Source organism: Kogia breviceps, chromosome X (assembly GCF_026419965.1).
Source record: "Kogia breviceps isolate mKogBre1 chromosome X, mKogBre1 haplotype 1, whole genome shotgun sequence".
Taxonomy (NCBI): Eukaryota; Metazoa; Chordata; class Mammalia; order Artiodactyla; family Physeteridae; genus Kogia; species Kogia breviceps.
In genome coordinates, this window is record NC_081330.1 from 24,490,211 (window position 1) to 24,512,482 (window position 22,272).

At 39.3% G+C, this 22,272-nt stretch overlaps 1 protein-coding gene across 4 annotated transcripts in view; it reads right to left on the reverse strand.

Moving 5' to 3' along the window:
• The window catches only part of STAG2 (STAG2 cohesin complex component), a 120,610-nt gene extending 108,365 nt beyond the window's left edge, over nucleotides 1-12,245 (reverse strand). For 2 of the 4 annotated variants that reach the window (XM_059050058.2, XM_059050053.2), the window contains exon 1: nucleotides 10,852-11,217. The gene's annotated coding sequence lies outside the window, so the exon portion shown is untranslated. Of the gene's footprint in view, nucleotides 1-10,851; nucleotides 11,218-11,843 lie in introns of those variants that run through there. The other 2 variants (XM_059050056.2, XM_059050059.2) reach the window with 1 other exon arrangement.
• Nucleotides 12,246-22,272: the final 10,027 nt, after the last annotated feature.

Here is a 22,272-nt window from a genome sequence, read left to right on the forward strand (position 1 = left end):
CATCTAACTTCAGACTGAGAATAATTTATTCCCTAACAGCTCTTGGTAGAAAATAAGCCTTTCCCCTACCTAATTTCCAAAAGTTTTCTACTTTGAGAAGTCTAACTTCCTCAGTCTCATCAAGTTAGCATGCTTGCCCCCTCTTACTCTCCCCCCGCCCCGGCCAAAAGTTATCACTACACAAGTCTATAAATCATCCCACTGGAAGGCAGTGTATCACTGTGTAAAGAAGTGTGCTGGAATTAGGCAGAATTGGATTCAAAAGTAGGCTCTGCCACTAACTAGCTGAGTGAACTTGGGCAAGTCACTTAACTATTTTGACCTCAGTAAATGAAAATACCACCAACTACCTCACATGGTTGTTTTAAGAAATAAAAATTAAATGTTAGGGAGCCCTGCTGTGTAGTAGATCCTATAAATGATATCTTGTAGATACACAAAGTTTATCATTAATGCAAAGCCAACTAGAGGAAACTAACTGACTACTCTTCCAACATACAGGTGTTGAAGATGAGATATTAATAATGTAATTATAATGTAGGGTTACTTTTCTAGAAAATCTAAGGTTTTAATTACCATTTCAGAATCTGTATGATACATATTACACAATGAGACAAGAATTCAAAATCAGATAAAAATGTAATCCCTTGTCTGAAAAAGGTAAACTAGTTGTAAGACATAAGTTTGGATATTCACCAATATTGTAAATATACACATTACATATTTATACACACAAATAATAATCTCTCATGTTAGGTTTGCTTTTTTTTTTTGCGGTACGCGGGCCTCTCACTGTTGTGGCCTCTCCCGTTGCAGAGCACAGGCTCCGCGGCCAAGGCTCATGGGCCCAGCCGCTTCACGGTATGTGGGACCTTCCTGGACCGGGGCACGAGTATCCCCTGCACCGGCAGGCGGACTCTCAACCACTTGTGCCACCAGGGAAGCCCTAGGTTTGCTGTTTTTCTGCAGCAACCTGGATAACTGTTTCAGTCTAACTTCAAAGGTTTAGGAACTAATTCCCTACTAAACGATCTTTTCTAATATAATCCTGTATTGTCCAGATAATCCCTCTGAAATTTTTCAAGTATATTTAGAACACCCAAATATGAATGCAACCACTGAATGTTCCTCAATGAATAGTAGCACTTTATGCATTGACATGTAATCAAAACTCAAAAAAGTACATATACTCAAACTGGAAAAATCCATTTGTCATCGACAAATCTGCTTTTCAAAAACATACCTTCAAGCTTCTACTTCCCTGCCAGCCATGGCTACCACCACTTCCTCAATTCTCCTGCCAGGAATAAAGTCTGAGGAATGTCTTTTGGCCTGAATGAGTGGTGGAAACAGGGAGGGACATATCCCAAAGGAAAAATATTATGGCTTTGCTAATATTTCCTACATTTTCTCTACTTCTTTGGCATAGAAGGGAAATTCTCAAAGGTTCATGTTCCCAACTATCTTTAATACTACTCCTTTAAATCACAAAAAAGGCCTTTTTTAGTAAGAGAATATTAAATGTGTTCTTTGTAGTAACATTCTAATCGCCATAAAGTTTGCAAATTAGTTACAAGGCAGGAGATACATTGGTGACTGTGAAAAAATTCTTGCTTTTGAAAAGAGAAAAATGTTAGAAACCCAAGAAAAGAGGGTATAATACATCCCAATCCTGAAATGGAAATACTACTTTAAATATACCAAACCTACATCATCATATATATGTAGACAATGAATCTAATGAATATCGTATACTGCTACAAAGACATTTCAAGCTAACACTCCAACAAAGAATCCAAAGTCAAAAAGCAAAACACAAGCACGGATAAATTTAAGTTCCTATTTAAACGCAAGCATTTACAACTTGAGGTAGAGAAAGACACACAAGAGTCCCATATAACAGAGTGATTGTTGATTGCCTCTTTTTCTTTTACACAGAAGCACAATATCACTTAGAAGGTCTCAACCTTTGGATAACAGTAACTGTTTACAGGGAATGATCATGGGCTCCTTTAACTTAGGTTATTAACAACCACTGAAGACTGAACTGAAGCACTGCAACGCTACACCAACAGTCCTTAATTGTTATTTTCCCCCAACGCTCTTCAGAGTAGTCCTTATTTTTAAATACTTGTCACTAATCTTAAATTAAGGACACTATCAAAACTGCATTGATGGCTGTTGGTTTTAGCTTAGTATTCTTTAATATACAGTAATCCCAGGACATAATGTTTCCAAAATGGGTTAGTTTTAACCGTTTTGGGGTGATAAAACTCAACTGACAACATTGACTGAGGGCAGAGACTATGTAGTTTACCACTGTATATCCCATCCCTGAAGGTACTTTAAGTCCCAGCTGAAAAAACAACAAATGAACTCTTTTGAGAACTTGAATAAACGCAGTTATACATTTTGTACATCAATTTCACAGGGTTCTCACACCTCCACCCTATCCATGGGCCCCATATTAAAACCCAGCAATAGCTTTTTTAAAAAACCAACTGTATTAGTTTCTGTAATAAATCAAATCCACAAAATAACCTTTTGTTTACCAGTCATTATGCGGCCCACAAATTCCTTCCTCTGGCCTTCCAACTTCATGATGCCTTTAATGAACTAAATAAATTACTTTAAGAATTGAATAGACCTACTTAATAGCCTCTCAGTTGTTTATAAGATAGTGATGCCAACAAAACTTACAAAAGTGAACTGGGTAGTGGAAAAAAAACCAAATTCCTCAATGAAATATTAAAATAGCTACGTATGAAGTCCTCTTAAGATCAGCTCTCTACTACTCACCCTCACTAAAAGAAAAAAGAGGGGAAAAAATCTTATTTTACAAAATAGTAAAATCTGTGATTATGCTGAAATCATTTCACCAAATATTTGAATCATTTGGGGGGGTGTACCACAAACATAAACAGGCTGGCAATACAAAGCGGTTGCAAAAGTCACCAAAAAGAAAAGACAAGTATTAATTTTACAAAATGACACATCAATCTCCAAAAGACTTAATTTTCAAATTATGGTACAGAATCAGTTTAACTTCGAATAAGTCTCTAAACTAGACCTTTTTCTTTCTTTTCTAATACTACTTCTCCTTAGTCACAAAACTGTGTCTCTTCCAGCTTTCTTCTCAGAAGAAATTTTCCATCTAAGAGCCCCCATGAAATATCATACAATTCACATTTCCTCCTAAGAAACCCATAAAGGGAGTCTAAACAATGTAAGGAAAACAAATACAGATGTAAACAGTAAAAGTAGTTATCATGGAGTTTTCTGTTTTTATTTAGGAGGACCTCACTCAGAGAAGTTGCTTTTCAACATTAAGACATCATCACTTAAGTCTTAAGAGTCACTTGAAAAAAGCCAACTGGAAATTCTACTGGGTTTTTAAAAACACTGTATCTTGTCTTTTACTGTCGACCCCATACCAATAAAAACTCCTCCAAAAGAGTAAAAATAAACAAACTCTAAGAATATGGCAGTGTAAAGTAATTTATATCACGTTCATGCCCAAAGAAATCTCCATAGGGGTTACGAATCTCTTCCTACCACTTACTACTAACTAGGCAAGTTACTTGGCCACCTATGCTTTGGTTTTCTCTTCTAAAAAAGAGGGGGGGAGGTTGTTAATTAGGGTCATCATACATCCTAGTTACTCTGGGACAGTCCTAGTTTATACTATTATCCTAGCATGCCATCCAGTTAGTGCCCCCTTTCACTCTCAACAGTATCCTGGTTTGAACAAAAAATCATATGGTCATCCTACTTCAGAGGGTTATGAAGACTAAGTGAGCTAATACACATAAAGCATTTGTAATAGTGTCCGGCACACAGTAAGAGTACAGTTAGTGTTACCTATTGTTAATGTTAGTCACTGTCAAAGACGTCTTATAAAAGGCTTTGAATAATATAATGAACAAAGCTCCTACAATATTCTTTTTTTACAAATGAAATTATGCATTTAACTTCCCACATTCAATATTCAATTCTTTAAAACAACTAAGTAGGGCTTCCCTGGTGGCGCAGTGGTTGAGAGCACGCCTGCCGTTGCAGGGGACACGGGTTCGTGCCCCGGTCCGGGAGGATCCCACGTGCCGCGGAGCGGCTGGGCCCGTGAGCCATGGCCGCTGAGCCTGCGCGTCCGGAGCCTGTGCTCCGCAACGGAAGAGGCCACAACAGTGAGAGGCCCGCGTACCCCCCAAAAAACAAAACTAAGTAGCACTAACTGCTTGAAATCAACACTGACCAATTTATCCCACAGAAATGGCAGTATCAGCAACTGCATTCACTTTTTATCAAACCTAAGTTTTAAGTAGAGGCTATATTAGGGTTACTGACAGGAAAGAAACCATGAAAAGTAAAACCCTGTTTGGCACCAAACCAAGTCCCTTAATATTCTAGCAACCTTTCTCAACCAGGGTTCCTCATGTTATTAACCACAAAACTCAGAAAATGATTTGAGTGACAATTTCCTGAATTCTCCCAAGAACAGTACATAGCTAGTATCTTTCTATATGCACTGGAGAGAAACTAATTTATTATATACAATGGATGCCTTGGGGCATAATTCTGTGGTAGAACACCAGTGGTATTTTTGGACTACAAAGGGGAAAACATGGATGAAAAGACTCAATATTGAGACTGGGTGGAAGACAGTATCACCTGGAAAAACTATTTCTTACAGAATGAAGCTTAAGGAAATGATTAACATAAAATATATAAATATGACTCATGGCTGTGAAAAGCACTAATATTTTCAGTTTTACCCCATCTCCACTAATTTATCTTAGGCCAGCTATACGATATCTAGCATTCCTTCAGATTAGAAAAGTTCTAGTTATAGTTTATGACAAGCAGGAAGGAGAAAGAGGAAAAGCAAAGAAAGCTGAGACCAAGATTCTGATCACTAATGAAGCAAATAATCCATGGCAGCAATATTAACTACTACCTGATAAAAAATAAGAACAAGAAATTTTAATTAAGTGAAAAGATGAACTAGAATAGAAAGTAGAATCAGAGAAGGTACTAACATTTAGAAGAAAATATTTTTAAGGTACCATTAAATAACAAAAAAATCCCCCTACAGAACCAATCAGAGCAATGAGTTATCAGAGTCACCTAAATTCTCTTTTCAAATCACTCGATAAACATGCTGAATGATTGGGGAACTATTCTCAGACATATTTAGCTCCATTCTATATAGAGCTTAAATGACAAAAGAAAACAAAATCAGTGAAACCACTCTATCTACCATAGTATGACCCCCCAAAATCAAGAATACAATTTAACATATTATCCCATCTAAAACAAATATATATATTATTCCACAAACTTTTGTATAATGAGCATACTCAAACAAAACTAAAACTCAGATTTATTTCAACTATTTCAACTATTAGTATAAAACACAATTTAGACCGTTCATCAGGCAGCAACTCATCTAACCCTACATTAAAAATCTGCATTAACCCTGTACTATACGTGAAAAAAATCTTCATTCTGTAACACTGAAAAGATACATGCTTTCTAGTGATAGATATCCCAGGACCTAACACAGTTAAGAGAAACTACTGAGTTTAACAAAAAAGTACAAAGGTTTTGAGGCCAGACTACTATGGGTGTGAATTCAGACTGTCAATTATTATCATGTGACAAGTCATTTATTCTGTGAGAGCCTCAATTTCCCCATCTGTAAAATGACAACCATCTATCTTGCAAGGTAGCAGAGAAGTTTAAACAATACATGTTGAAACATTCAGTACAGTTATTGGCATTTAAAAGTCACTCAAATGGCAACTAAATTAAGAGTTTCTTAGAATATCTCAGATAGGTCAAATCCCATTACAACAAATGTTATTCATGCAAAAGTGTAAATAGGACCTACTTTTCCCACCTCTAACAACATTCAACAGAATCTGAACAATTTTTTTTTTTTTTTTTGCGATCACAAGCTGTTTATATTTACCAGTGTTTGGGTGTTCCAGAAGAATTTAAAGGGATACAGCAGGGAGCCAGTAGCAAAGATTGAACAATATATTTTTATAAAGGAATTTTACCTTTGAGTTGTACATTAGATTATCCAGAGTTTACAGAAATCGCTCTAGTTTGTCTCATCAAGCCTAGTCGTGTATTTTCCAATTAAAATAAAAAAGAACAGACCATCAACATTATTCACCCTCCCCTCATTTGGGGGAGGGGGTGGGACTTAAAACAATTTCAATAATCTCTAGACTAGACCAACCATATGTAAAGATTTGGTTTCTTCTGGCTAGTAGCAAAGATAGAACTATAGCAAGCATACATTAAAAATACAGTTCAGAAAAAAAAATACAGTTCAGGTAGCAGATTACCATAGCTGCTAAAGAGATGTAGTTTTTTTTTTAAAATGCACATATACAAAATTTAAGACTCCACCAAGCAACACCACTCACACGGACAAAATATAAAATTTGGTTAAATTAAATGCAAAGCAGGCAACTCAGGAGACTGAAAAATATCAAGCTGACAATTTTGTTTTCTCACGTATCTTTGGCAAAGAGAACACGCAATAACCGCCACTCATGATAGCCGGAGATATAGAAAATTATTATACAGGAGCAGTACTGAACCACAAATTAAAAGTCCTAAATATGTATCAAATGTAGAAATTACACAAATAAAATACATGTAAAGAACTTTTAAAATAATCTGTATCTTTAAAGTTTCTTCTTTACTCTCTGATAATTAACGGTGTTTCAATATATACTGAAACCCTTAGATAACTGGGACTATCCCTTGCCTTTGCTATGCTCCCCAACTCCCAAAATAGGTATAGGACAGTACTCCACTACACAGTAAACTGTTGTGTTCAAGTCTTCGAATAATCTAATAGTGATGTCAAAGAACTAATACAAAACCAGTTTTTTTTAACATGAGACAAAAAGGTCACATTAAAGATATGAACTTTATCCCACTGAAATGTAATAGATCATTGCGTCCATCTAATGTAAATTTTAAGCTCGAAAGTTAACTTGCAGCATCAAAAACTGAAGTCTTCCATCTATTATAAAGAACCCAAAGAAGAATATGCTATTCACTGTTTACTCCCTTCCCACACATGACTGTGGGTGGCATCAGTTAAACATGCAGAGTATTAAGCATTACTAAACTGTCCAAGGTGTATTTTCCCATCTAACCCTATATTCCCAAAGGATAGTTTGAACCTGAGCCTGTCCCCCACCCCAACCCACCCATTTTAATTCATAGGTTCTCAGGAGACCACCGACGTCATTAAGGTTCAAAAAGAAAACAATGAAAAAATAATGTATAATTTAATTTCATTAAAATCTCGAGTACTTGGGCTTTAAAAAAAAAAATCCTAACTAAAAAGACTTCAAAGTTACCAAACTCATAATTTGTTGCTTTAGTAGTTTAGCTCTTGCCTCACAATAAAATAAATCTGAAGTCACAATCCTCAACATTTAAGATTATTCACATACAAGAGTTCAAAATACATAATCTATCTTCTCTTAACATTCTTCTAAAACTAAAATGATGAATATGAAATATACAAAGAGACTAATATTAACAATTACGAAATGTCTGTCCCCAGCCTAGGGTGGAATTTTCGCTTTAATAATGATTAGGGATCACACTTCGCCAAACACTGAAGTTAAATATCCATTATTTTCGGATCCCTTTAAAACTTTGACGTATGTTCAAAAATACATCTTATAGGGTGAAAAAAATCTGCCACTGAACAACATAAAATTGCAGAAAATAAGGCACTTAACTTCAAATGATCTACAAATTCTTTGTAGGAGCAATTTACAAATACACTAATTAAGGAGACTGAAGGTTTTAATGGCAACGCATTTTTACTTTACTGTTGATGGGTAATGGTCAGATGTTCTTAATATAAAACATTAGAATATTTTACATATCAACCTTTAACTATTTATAGCATCAGATGGTTAAAAGTGGGGGGAGGGGAGCTTTAACTCATTTTGTATGTAAACATTCATTTTCAGATCAATTTTTTAAAAAACCACCCCAGCCCCACTGCCCGTCTCTGATACCTTAGGATGCTATAGTTATTTCATAGTGGGAAAGAACAGGTGAGAAGTAGATTTCTTTTCCAATCCTCTTCTCTACCCATTCATTAAACACCAAATACTGAAACTGAATTCAACTCCTACCTCGATCTTCTTACCAGGAATGCTCCCCAGGGCACCCGAATCCCTTCCACTGTCATTTATTTCCAACTGCCAAAGCCCCTCCTATTAATAGTAAATCCCTTTCATACTGACTCACTGGAACTCCAACTTAATGAAATAGACACCAAGCAGAATTCACAAAATTTGCTAATGGAATTTTCCTATTTTAAAAGGATTAAAAAAGAAACTAAAAGTAGAGCACATTCAGACTAAGTTACAAACATTTAAAGTTCAACCAATTTATAACCATTTATCTTGCTTATTCTATACTGGTTCAATTTAAATATTTTTTGTTTGTAAGTCACACATTGTGTAATTACTTATACACAAGGCCAAGTTTCCCAGGCAAATAATACGTAAATGTAAACTTAAGTCATTACACCAAAATTGCAAGACAATCTGAATTTTTTTCTTCCAAATTTTTTCTGTTTAATTATGGAAACATTCAAGTACACGCTAAAGTAGAGAGAATAGTACAATGAGCTCTCCTGTACTCATCACCCAGCTACAATCATCAACTCAAGGCCACTTTTGTTTCATCTCTACCTCCCACCTCTCCCCCAGTTATCTTCAGAAAAGAATTAAGAGGAAGACACTGTGCTCAGTATGTACAGAGAAAAATCCAAAGATAAAAAAGTATCAAAGACTAGCAAGAAGTCAAGAATCTAACAATGTAACTGTACAGCCACCCTATACAACTCCTTGTTAGGTGGTAAATTTTTTTAAGAATTCGGTTTTTAAAAAAGGGAAATACCCATCTTTAAGAATCTAATAAAGCCAATAAGATCCCAAGGACATATTTAAAATAACATCTAAAAGGGTAAATAAAAATGTGATGAAAATGAACTTAAACATTTACAATTAGCTTGCATTCACGTAGCACCTTGGCTCAAAACTAAAAAAAAAAAAAAAGACTAACATAATGTGTCATAAAATTACAATTCAACCACTTGAAAAACCGCTGAACACTTATGCCTTAACTGGTCCTTCTGATTCCTAATTATAGATTGATATCAGTGTAGGAAAAAAAACAGGCATTTTAACGTAAGTGGTTTAAAATGTTCAAAATTACCCCACCGTTCACTGGAAAATATATGAAATCAAGTCTAAACTACCTGAATTGTATGTCATTAAAGAGAAATGTATCCACTTTCCAGGGCCGATTTTTTTTTTTAATAAGTTCACATATACCCTTAAACGCAACGCGCTAGGCTACAGACAGAATTAGGAGACCGCCTCCTGCTTTTGCTCCTAACCAATACGCAGAGAGAGAAGGTTGGCAGGAAAGTGCTGCGAGGACAGTAACAAACACCAGCAGCTCCCGAGCAGGCCCTGCTAGAGCCAGGAATGACGCACTTCGGTAACCCGACTCTTTCTCCCCTCCACCCCCGCCCCCAGCAGCGGTGCTGACACCGCCAACAGCCCGGAGTAGGAAAAAAGACAACAGAAAAAAGGCAGAGGTTGGACCGCACCAGGTTTCATCAAGAAACCTCGATTATTCCTCTTTCGACACTAACCACTAGGACTAAACAGGAAAAGAAGCTTCGTGCTTAAGCAAGTCCCATCATGGTGGTTTAAGAGTCACTAAATTAAGCTGATAATGAGCCCAATCCACAGAGACAAATACAGGGTGTGGCTGCCGTGAAATACGGCGGTCCGTGGGAGAAAAGGGGTATGGAATTTACACTCCAGTGTGAGGGGAAGATGGGGCTCTACGGGGGGGGGGCGGCCCGCGCATTTTAAGGAACCATTTCAAACGAACACGAGCTCTTCGTTTACTTAAATCTAATCCTACACATCAAAAGTTTCTAATAGATATACCACGTAAACTGTAAATAACCATTTAATCAAATACCATGACCCTCAATTAACAAACTACATCCAAGAGAAAGGAGGGGGGGCGGTAGGCAACAACATATAAAACATTTCTAGGCCACGGAAGAGAAAGTCTCACAAACCAGATGAAACTACTAATGCAATATTAAAAATTAAAGCTGAACACTGCAGCACGAAAAATCACACGATAAAACCCATTACAGTTCATGATTTAAAATAAAATGGCATATACACCAAAGGGGAGCGGAAACTAAATGTCGAAAGTACAGCGGTTTATAAAAAAAAACTAAAGGCAAAACAAGACATTCTCGCGACGGGGGAAAAAAAGGGCAGAAATCAACAATACGTTTACGAATGTAGGCCAGAAGAAAATGAGAACGGGGCTCAAAGTTTTGCGGAACTACTTGATGCTGTTTCCCACACCTTCTCTCTCCCATGGCCCATCCGACCCTTTCCGTCCTAAAATCGCCGTCCACAGATTACCGGGTACGTGAAGAGAAGAAAAAAGAAAGTCGACCCCAAGCAAGAATAAAAGTGTGGAGGGAAAAAGCAGAAGCTGCCTACCTGGGGCAAGGATCAGCTCAGTTCGTGCCTTGAGAAAGACAGTGCGGGTGGGGGTGGGAACGAAAAGCAGCACTAAAACTAAAACAAAAGTGGCGCCAAAACCCCCCAACAAACAGCCTTCCACTCCCGCCCTTCCCCCCTCCTCCCATGCCAGGCAGGCAGGGCCCCCTTCGGGGCAAGGTCTGCACGCGGGGGCCAACACCGCCAGACCCCAACCTATTCAGAAAATTGTTGCCCGAAGAAAACTGACCGAAGTCGGGCCTCGGAAGGGATGGAGAGATCGATGCCAATCGCTTTCCCCGGCAGTTCCCCCACCACGCGCTGGAGATGATGGGGCGGGGGAGAAGCAGAGGGGCCCGTCACATGAATGTTGTTCCCTCTCTAGGAAGGGAGGAAGAGAGGGAGGGAGAGGAGGGAGGGAGGAAAGGAAGGAGGGGAAGGGAGAAGGGAGGGGGCACGAGGGAGGGGTGTGATCAGAGTAGATTTTCCCTCGCCTCCCTCGGTCCGAGGCCCAAATATACACAAGCGAGCCTCCTCGCCTCCCCTCCCCCCTAGGTTCCCAGCACCACCATTTTGCTCTCTTCCTTCCCCTCGCCGCGATGCCGCGCTCTCCCCCACCCCAACCGCGGCCGCCCGGCCTTCCTCCCCCACTACGGCTCGCACCCCACCCCACCTCCAGTTCGGGCTCTCCCAGGCTTAAGAGCCTGCCGGAGAAAAGGCACCTAAATCTAACACTACACCGAGAAGCAGAGCCTCCATCTTGCGCTGCTCCGCGTTCTCCATTTTGGGCCACCCATTGGGGGGGGGGGGTCTCCGTAGAGGCCCCGAGGGAGAGTGGGGCGAGGGAAGGAAGAGAAAACCTTCAGCGAAGGTAGTCGAAAAGAAGAGTCCTGCGGTAGAAAGCCACTCTAGGAGTAGGAGGTAGGGAGGAAGGGGGGCTGGAAGTTCCTTGGTAGTGCTGAGGGAGCCACTTGGGGGAAGAGGGGAGAAAGAAGGGCTGGGGGTTACGCGGGGACGAGGAGGCTTCTCCCCGCCTTCACTTGACCGCCCGCTCCACGGCGGGCCCCGCTGGAGGCAAAGGAAGAAGAGAGGAAATTAAACGGCAAGAGTGCCCAGTCTCTTTCCCTCCCAACTCCTCTCTCGCGCCCTGTTTCAACCACACGCGCCTCACGGTGGGCCCCGCGCCCTCCGGGTGCCCCTCCAAACTTCTAGAAGCTTCGCCTCCGCCATTTTATAACTTACCTCCCCCCTCAGCGTATACAGAGGCAGCAACGAGACTGTTCGCCTCCCCCACTCCTCCTTCCTTCTTTCTCAGGCCGGGGGCTTCTTCACCCCTGGGCTGGTACAAGATATTTTTCCCTTCCTCTTCTTTACACCCTCGAATTCTACTCAGGGACGGAAGCTCCCGCGGTTCTAGAGCGGTGGGGGGTTTTGAAAGTGGCGGTCGGATCCGGCGGGTTTTTTTTTTTCTCTCTCTCTCTTTCTCTCTCTCTCTTTCTCTCTCTCTCTTTCTCTCTCTCTCTCTCTCTCTCTCTCTCTCTCTCTCTCTCTCTCTCTCTCTCTCTCTCTATTTTTTTTTTTTTTTTTTTGGTGGCGCTTCGGGATTGTTTGGGGTGTTCGCTCTTCGGCGACTTGGAGGCGAATGGAACGCGCAGGCGCCATCTGTCGGCCGCGAACCCGCGCCCGGCTCCCGTTGGGAGGGAGCGTCATCTAGTGACAAAGAGTCGCCACTGCAACGCCTGGCACCCTGCCCTCCCACCCAGCGTCCTCCTCCCAATCTCCAGCCAATCGGGGCTGACAGCCTCCCGGGTTCAGCGTCTCCGACACCGCCTCTCAACGAGGCGCCCGCAGGGGCGCGTCGCCGAGTGGGGTAAACAAGGTGCCGTGCCCGCGCCTCACTTACTCATTCGTTTAGCAGCGCTTCCGCCGCGCCGCCGGTCGCGCCGCGTTTCGTCTTTCTTTATTGGGGGGGGGGGGTCGAGGGGAGGGCGGTAGGAATGTCTGGAGGAGCCCCCGTGCTGTGGGAAATCGGAAACTGGGCTCGCTGGGGACTCGTGCTCCGGGCCTCTCCGCCCCCCGCGCAGCCCGAGGTGGCAGCCTAGTCGGACATCACCCTCCGACGTCCACTTCTGTGACAGGCCCCAGCGAGAGGGCCTTCGGCCCTGGATCCCGGACCCTCGCTTCACCGCGCTGCCTACTCCTTCCCACCGAAAGAACTCAACTCGCGTAACTCGGCCACCTGATCCTAAGTGATTTAGGGGGGTTGTTTTTTGAGTTTTTTTGTTTTGCTTGTTTTTTGCTTCGGGTGTGGAGAGAAAGCGAGCTGATTCTCTACCGGGAAGACCTGGCACTGGATTAAAAAAAAAATTTTTTTTTCTGTATAACACTAGTCCCATCTCCCAGAAAACGTGGTCTGTCTCTCCAGGGTCTAGGAGACTTAGGGAACTGGGCTACTAGGCTAGGCCGGGCGCTGGACCAATTTATTCTCCACTCTTGGGGCGGAGGGGAGGAACAGGCCGGAGCGAAGTGGAGGGAAATGGAAATTCAGGCAGAAGGAGTCGAGGAGCACCTACCCGGTGTTCCCCGCCACCCCCGCTTATCCACAGGCTTCCTGGAAGCGTGCGTGGGTGGAGGCGGCCTCGCGACTTAGTTAAGAATTTTGGTTCCTTCTTATCCTTCCTCCTCACCCCTCCCTCAAGATGTTTGAAATGCGAAAGGATACCCTATCGCTCCTTCGACCCCAAACTCTTAAGTCTTTATACTTTATTTTTTTGTTTGTTTCGAATCCAGCGTCCCGGACCTTTGACCGCCGAAAACTCTCGACGAGGGGGGGGGGGGGTGCGGGGGAACGTGGGGGGGGGCGGATCAACTCGGGGACGGCTTGTCCTCCGAAGCGTCGCTTTTCCTAGGACGGGAAGAAGTGACCTATTACAGTGTTTCCCTTGCTGTTACAAATTTATACAATAGTGTTTAGTTAATAAGAGCTGTTTGTTTCTTTTTTTAAAATTTTTTGGTTAAGCTATTCTTTTAATATTAAATTAGATTTCAAATAGAAGGAAAAAATGTATTTAATAACAAGACACATTTTCCAAATAAGAAATAATGCAAGCCCCGTGTAAATTGTGGAGAATTCACCTGACATCGCTTCTAAAACATTCCTAATGCAATATAATGATTATTTTCAATCCTTAAATTATATCCTTATCATGCTTGTGTCTTAGGATAGGAGAGAAACTGTGTTCACTGTTTTTTTAAATTTTTTCTGCAACTTTAAAAAAGTTATGGTATATTTAATCAACTGAACAATGAAAGTTAAACAGAAACATCTAAATATCAATAACAAATAAAATCTGAGACATTTTTACTTACCACAGAAACTTTGGGGAGTGGAATACTGTTCAAACTAAATTTCCGTTTCTTTTATAGACCATCTTTGGTAGAATGTTATTCAGTTTTTAACAGATTCAAGTCACAGAATGATGCAGCTAGAACATTAAGTAGGGAGTAGTGGAAAATTTACAGTTATATAAGTTAATGCAAAATTCCACTTAAAGTAATAGAAAAATTGGGCTCTGTACCAAATCATTTTACATTAATTTAGTTCAATTGTGCCAATTTAATATCAATTGATATTAAATGATTTCCGTTTTAGTATTAGCTGAAAATTACTGGGTTTCTGGTCCAAACATCACATTGATAGTACATGGTTCAAATAGTTTTCCATTTATTTTATAAATTAACATTCTCAGCTGATTGTCTATGTAGCAACTGAGACTAATTTAAACAATTTTACACTTTGAACAAAATTGAAAAGTTCCTCTGTTTAGTAAACTTACTTTCATTTTGTAAAAAATACCACTGAAGAAAATAAGTGTAACTGGTATAACATCAGAAATTTTATAGCAAATATATACCAATATTTGAGAATGTTTCACAGTAGCCCCTCTTCTTTTCCAGAGTTCATTCAAAAAATATTTTTTAAACCTTCAATATGTGCAGACCACAGTGCTGTGTGCCCCAGTCCTATCTGAGAAGTGGAATTTATTTCCTAGGGTAGTGAAAGACCAAGAGTGCACCCTTAGAATTTGAGGACAAAGTGAGAAAATGTCATCAAATGAAATATGTAACTGATGTAAAATAAGCTTTAATCTTAATTATTTGTAGCATGTCCTTCATGAGATAATATTGTAATGGCAGAAGCTTTTGGTGCCTGATAAGAAATACTGAGAAAGTAAAGTTGAATAGTTAGAATATTTGATACTGTGTAAGGGGCAAGACAGTATTTGATGCAAAAATATTTTGTTCTTTAGAAATGCGTACCCCACTGTGTAGCAGAGATGATCCTCCAGTCTCACTACAGTCTGAATAAAGCATACCACAATTCTCTTTGCTCTGACTCCATGTAAATGGAGCAAGCTTCTGATTATAATTAGGTTTTCCAGATAGTCTCTTACTTTACACAGCATACATATATATTTTTTATTTTCTAACACCATTCTATATGTTACCTAAAATCCAGAAGCCTAAAGATGAATATGTTTGAGTCCACAGAAATTTAAAATTATGTATATCAAAATACCATAAACAAAGTCAAAAGATAAACTATAAGTTGTGAGGAAATATTTGCTACATGAATGAAAGAAGCTCATTTCCTTATATACAAAGAACTCTTACAAATCAATAAGATAAAAATACTCCAGTAGAAAACTGAACAAAGGATATAAACTGTCAACTTATTGGACAAGAAATGCACATGGCTAGTAAATATATGAAATATATAAAATAGTGCTCAACTTCATTCACCACTAAAACATGCAAATTAAATACCAATTTTACCAGACTGGCAAGAGATTTTAAATTCTTTTTTTAAAAAAAATTTATTTATTTATTTTTATTTTTGGCTGTGTTGGGTCTTCATTGCTGCACGCGGGCTTTCTCTAGTTGTGATCAGGGGCCACTGTTCGTTGCGGTGTGCAAACTTCTCATTGCGGTGGCTTCTCGTTGCAGAGCACAGGCTCTAGGCGCGCAGGCTTCAGTAGTTGTGGGTTCACAGGCTCTAGAGCACGGGCTCAGTAATTGTGCACGGGCTTAGTTGCTTCGCAGCATGTGGGATTTTCCTGGACCAGGGCTCGAACCCGTGTCCCCTGCATTAGCAGGCAGATTCTTAACCACTGTGCCACCAGGGAAGCCCTTAAATTCTGATAATACTCAATGTTGGTGAAGAACTAAGAATTCTTATATACCATTGGTGGGAGTGTAAATTGTTTTTTTTTTAAAAAGTATGTTATAACATGAAAAATTGACCTAGCATTTCCATTTCTAGGAATCTATCATACAGAGATGCTCATGCAAATTATACAGAGATTATGTAGAAGATTTTCATTATAGCTTTGTAATAAAGAGAAACTGACAATGATAGAAATGGCGTCATTAGGGGACTGGTTAAGGAAATTGTGATACATCCATACAAAATCCATACAAGGGTTTTATGCCCACCATTAAGGCAATTAAGTATGTATTTATCTCCTGATACACAAATATGTCTAGGATGGGTTAAGTGAAAAAAAAATCAAGTTGGAAATAGCTTGTATAGTATGATCCCATTTGTGAATATGTATATTTATAAACACATATATGTGCTTGTATAGGCATAAAACATTCCTGAAGAACATACAGGAAACCTAACATGTTATCAATACCTCTCAGGAAATAGGTGGTACAGGGTTCCAGGGCTTGTAATTTAACTTTTCACTTTATACATTGTTATGTTAATTTTTGTGGTTTTTTTTTTTTTTTTTTACAGTGAACATGTATTACTTGGTTAATTTTTAAGATCTTGTACTCATTACTCCAGAAAACAGTTTGGCAGTTTCTTATAAAGTGAAACATACAGGGCTTCCCTGGTGGCTCAGTGGTTAAGAATCCGCCTGCCAATGCAGGGGACACGGGTTCGAGCCCTGGTCCGGGAAGATCCCACATGCTGCCGAGCAAACTAAGCCCATGTGCCACAGCTGCGGAGGCTGCGCTCTAGAGCCTGGGGGCCACAACTACTGAAGCCCGCACACCGAAGAGCCCATGCTCCACAACAAGAGAAGCCATTGCAATGAGAAGCCCGCGCACCGCAACGAAGAGTAGCCCCGCTCACCGCAACTAGAGAAAGCCTGCGCGCGGCAACAAAGACCCAACTCAAAAAAAAACAAAAAAGACCCAACTCAGCCATAAATAAATAAATAAATAAATTTTAAAAAAAACAAAACATACACTTACCCTATGACCAACAATCTTACTCCTGACCATTTTTCCCAGAGAAATGAAAACTTATGTTTACACAAAAACCTGTACATAAATGCTCATGGCAAATGTACTTTAAATGGCCAAAATCAAGAAATAACCCAAATGTCTATAAACTGGTAAATGGCTAAACAAACTATGGTACATTTATACCATGGAATACTACTCAACAATGAAAAGGAGCTATTGATACGTCCAACAACTGTGATGGACCTCAAGGGCATTATGCTTAGTGGAAAAAGCCAATCTCAAAGAGCCACACAGTATGATTCCACTATATAAATTCTCAGAATGATAAAATGATAGTGATGGAGAACAGATTAGTGGTTTCCAATGGTCAGGGTTGGGGAAAGGGTGTAACTATTAAGGAGTAATGGGAGAGAGTTTCTTTGTAGTGATGGAACAGTTGTGTATCCTGATTGTGGTGATGTTAACTTAAATCTACACGTGATAAAATTTAATAGAACTTGGGACTTCTCTGGCAGTCCAGTGGTTAATACTCCTCACTTCCAATGCAGGGGGGGCAGGTTCGATCCATGGTTGGAGAACTAAGATCTCATATGACCCAGAGCATGGCCAAAAAAATAATAATTTAATTGAACTACACACAGGCACACACACACGACTGTATTAAAAAATGGTGAAATCCAAATGTCTGTACTTGAGTTAATAGTATTGTATCAATGTCGATTTCCTGGGTTTGACATCGTACTATGGTTATATAATCTGTTATCATTGGGAAAAGCTGTGTGAAGGGTACATGGAATTCTCTATTATTTTTGCAGCTTCTTGTAAGTTCTAAACTATTTCAAAATAAAAAGTTGTAATAAAAAATTTAATGCTGGTAATAAAAGAAAAAATCTCTGGTTAGTAGAAAGGTAATTACTCCATTATAAATTAATAGATTGAATTTCTCATATACAAATCAACTTCTTGTGAACTGAGGTATAATGACTTAATTTCTGAAATCCTTATCAATATTCTATGAACTTACATGATTAAGGGCTTGATACTTTGATACTCAGGAGAAGACTGTGGACTGTGGTGTCAACAGGAACTAGACATACCAATAAGCCTTATCTAAAATGAATAGCTGGTACCTACTGAGACATCTCAAATGTTATGTTACTGAATTTGCTAATTTTTTTCTTACTTTGAATAACATACAATATTTCCAGTATCAGTTAATGGAACTGAAGCTATATCTTTATACGAAAGATTCAGTCTCTCACATCCAACCCTTCCTACTTCTCGTCTGAGCTGCAGTAATAGTCCTATGTCCAGTTTCCTTTGCATCCAATCCAATCCTGATTAGAATACTCTACCTTACTTCCTTACTTTTATACTTACTTACTTGCTTCTTTCTTACTCCCTTACTTAATCTAACTCATTCACTTACATATTCTCTTACTGGCTCACCTGGCCAACAACAATGCTCCGCAAACACTAATGTGCTTAAGAATTACCTGGGAATCTTGCTAAAATGCAAATTCTGATTCAATGAGCCTGTGGCTAGGGCGGTACCTCTGATTCTGCATTTCTGACAAACTCCCAGTTCGTGCCCAGCCCACGCTGCTGGTCTAAAGTCCACACTTTGAGTGTGAGGGCCTGAGGAACAAAGTACAAACTCTTTAGGGTAGTTTTTAGTGCCTTCCACAGAGTCTTATCCACATCTCATCACTCATAACTGTGAACTTTGCTGGGGCAGTGTCTGTATAGGTCACTGTTGTATCCCCAGCGCTTAGTATTGAGCCTGAAACAAGGTAGGTGCTCAAAAAACATTCGATGGATGATTGAAGGAATGAATGAACTAAACAACAATTCCCTGCTCATATACTGTATATTCTAAGCAAACTAAATTACTTCCCATTTTCCTAGTACTTTCCCACGTATACCTTTTCTCACACTATTTTCTCTCCTTTCCTAAGATTTGCCCCATTCAAATTCTCTTCATCGTTTTTGTTTTTGCTTTTTTTTTGGCTGCAAGTCGTAGCTTGTGGGATCTTAGTTCTCCAACCAGGGATCAAACCTACGCCTGAGGCAGTAAAAACACAGTCTTACCAATGGACCACCAGGGAATTCCCAAATTCTCTTCATCTTTAAATGCCCAGTTTAAAGGAGAAAATCTCCATAAAGCCTTCCCCGTTGTCCCAGTACGGAAATGATCTCTCTCATTTTGCAAGCCTCCTCCCTACCAGATTTTGAATGCCTTGCAAATAATGATAGTGTTCATGTTTTGTTCACATTTGCTATAACCACCATGCCTAGCACAAATGTTAGCATATAGTAGAAAATCAATGTTTATATTAAACTGAAATGGGAGAATAAAAGAATTATCTAGATCAACACTATGTATTAGAACTTTTTGCAATGATGGCAAGTTCATAATCTGTGCTGTCCAGTATGGTAGCCACAAGTAGCTACTGAGCACATGAAATGTGGCTAGTACAGTTGAGGAACTGAATTTTTTATTTTATTTAATTAAAATGTAAATGGCCACATGTGGCTAGTGGCTACGTATTGGACCATGGCTATCTAGATAATTCTGGTTACAATTGTTCTTCATTCAGCAGTATTTACTGAGCACCTCCGATGTGCCAGACACAAAATAGGCTAGGAGCTGATGATACAAACATGAATAATTCATGGTCCTTGACCTCAAAGAGCTTGCAACCTATTAAGAAAAGACAGGATCAAATAAATCCAATCAAGTGTTACAGGTGCTATTATAGAAGATTGACAAAGTAGAATGTGTGTACAAAGGTGAATATGGGCAGGAGTCAGAAGAGGGTTTATAAGCAAAGTAAGTTTAGTATTCATCAGGTAAACAAAATATAAAAAGATTTGCCCAGGGAGGAGGGTAAACAAAGGCATGGAAGTCAAAGCAGAGAGACCCTCTCCTGGAACTACAAGTAGTTCATTTGATTTACACCTAGGAATTGGAAGGCAGAGAGCTCTATTGAAAGGAGAGCTGGAGAAGTTTGTGCTGGGGTCATAGGCAGGAGCCCAATCCCAGAGGGTCCTTGGAATGCCTCGCTAAAGAAGGAGCCCGGTATCCCACAGGCCACAGGAAGACAAGGAAGCCACCTGCTCATTTTGACATTTTAGAAAGATGTCTCTGGAAGACAGATTGGAAAGGGTTAGACAGTCTGAGAGGTGATGGGGCTTGGACTAAATAAGCAGTGGCAGTGAAAATGTAGTCAGGATTTAGATAGGGTATATACGCTTTTTAGCTTGAAATAAGATGATAATTACAGTGAACATCTTTGTTTTGTCTTTATTTGATGATCCATTCGATTTTCCTCTTTTTTCTTTTTTCTTTTCTTTTCTTTTCCTTTTCGCATACAGAGACACAGCCTTCACTGAATGGCCAAATCTCCATGGAAGCAAAATCGAAACTTGGTATGACTATCTGGAAATTTCACGGAAAAAACTACTTTCTGCTTAAATCATTTGAGAAATAGTAGCCAAAATAACTCATTCCTATCAGCAGCTAATACCTTCATCACTTAATGCTGCCACCAATCCTAGCTATTTGTATTAAGTAGTTAAACATGTCATCGGACTTGTTTACATAGACAGATGACATTTGCCTTGTATTTTGAGCGCCAACATTTAATAAACAACAACAAAAAAGACATCATGGCACAGGCAGACCTATCAACTCAAACTTATGGGTTACTTTAAAGGTCCTATTGTGATGCAGGATTTTTCAATATGTTCAAGAGACATTTATCATTTCAAATCCATACACATTTAATGGTTACATTATTTTTCATTTTGTTTGTTGCCGTTGTGGAACTGTTGCTGGGTATTCACTTTTATAGAAATAGCAATTTTTGGAAGCAGTAGCATTGTTGTTAGCAGAACAACACACCCACCCCAAATAAACATTTTTAGCTATTTCCCTATATTGCGGAAAGTGATTTGGTTAAATTTAGCATTGTCCAGGGACTTCCCTGGTGGTCCAGTGGCTAAGACTCCATGCTCCCAATGTAGGGGGCCTGAGGTTGATCCCTGGTCAGGGAACTAGATCCCACATGCTGCAACTAAAGATCCCTAAAGATCCCACGAGCCACAACTAAGACCCAGCACAGCCAAATAAATAAATATTTAAAATAAATAAATAAATGAATAAATTTAGCATTGCCCAGAACCTCCAATAAGACTCTCTTTTATTGGCATGCATGCAAATTTATAAAGCCAAGGTCATATTAGTAACTAAGAGGGACACTAACTTTAATAGCAACAAAGGCGACTCCTTGAATTTAAGTGCAGTATTTCTTACTAGTAACTACGAATATTAAGTAAAATTCAAATTCTAGAACCACTGTCAACATTTGATGTCTACCATTGGTAGCAAGTCTACTGTTATATGCTGATAGCACTTCTAATGTTAGACTCTAGAAATTAATGCTAGAACTGCTTGTGGAAAGATTAAGAGGTGTGAAGAAAGGATGAAGGGAGATTTGCAAAGTGGAAGAGGGCTAGAGATAGAAACTTCAGAGAAAATACATTTTATCCCCAAAATATAGACAATACTGGATTAGATTCTGGACCAAACTTTTTTTTTTCTTTTTAAGCTATAAAGGGCATTATTGGGGTAATTGGCAACATTGAATACAGTCTAGCAGAGTATATAATAATTCTGTATCAGTGTTAATTTCCTAATTTTGATAATTGTAGTTACTTAAGAGGATGTCTTTATTCTTAAGAGATACATACACACTGGAGTACTTAAGGATAAAAGGGGCATTATGTCTGCAACTTACACTCAAATGGTTCAGAAAGAAAGGTAAATATATTATTTATATACACGTTATATATTATGGTAGCATGCTAGAACCTGCCAGCACCAGCTCCCGAGAGCTGATTGTATACATATCTTCCCAGCTCCAGTTAGTGACCTCACAGTGAGAGCTTGAAATCAGCCATGGTTGAGAGCATTTACACCATGAAAATCAGCAAATGCTATAGATCAGGGCTGTTTTTTCCCTTGGAGAGCCAATTATTAAAACATATTTGCCATGGATCAAAATCAAAGATAATGTCTAGATTCATGAAATTTTTCTATTATTATAATTTGCTTATAACCTGAGTTGATACATTCAAAAAGATCTGGTGCTGCTAAATACTCAATAATAATATTTTTAATATGTCATCCTCTAATCACCTGAAAATATCTTTCAAACTTATCTTCCAAAAAAAGTAGGTAAATATATACATTATCTTAGTTTTGTAGTTATTTATTGTACACTGTAAACTAAAAGCAATCACATATCTAACAGTAGAAATCAATTTAGTTACGCCCAAACACTGCTTGCCTCCCAAGCATCTGAATTCTTCCTGGCACTTTGCGAAGCCTCATGTCTTCCATAAG